A 424-nucleotide genomic window follows, 5' to 3' on the forward strand; every position below is an offset into this window, starting at 1 on the left:
TTAACCTAAAAAAATATTATTTATAATTTGTCTGCAAACTTAAATATATATTAACGTGTGTCTTTATATCGTGTCTTATACTTCAGTGTCGTGGAAAATAAATAAATAACATGCAATAGAATGACTGAAAAGAAATAATGAAGATTGACGAAACCTCAAATGATAAGAATTTGATATTAGAAATGACAATGTATCTCTAATTCTCTATGGGGAGAGAATTCGTCCTTGTCTTCCTTTTACTAAAATGTTTCTTATCTTCGTCTTATTTTTATTACCGGTTGTCTTTTATTTTCTTTTGTGGAGAGACGAATATGGTAATATCAATAGATATTAAGTTTTTAAAAAATTTAACAAAATCATAATAAAATTCAATACAATTAAGCAAATGTATTATATTAAACACAATTTTAACATAAATTCAATA

Source organism: Arachis ipaensis, chromosome B04 (genome assembly GCF_000816755.2).
Source record: "Arachis ipaensis cultivar K30076 chromosome B04, Araip1.1, whole genome shotgun sequence".
Taxonomy (NCBI): domain Eukaryota; kingdom Viridiplantae; phylum Streptophyta; class Magnoliopsida; order Fabales; family Fabaceae; genus Arachis; species Arachis ipaensis.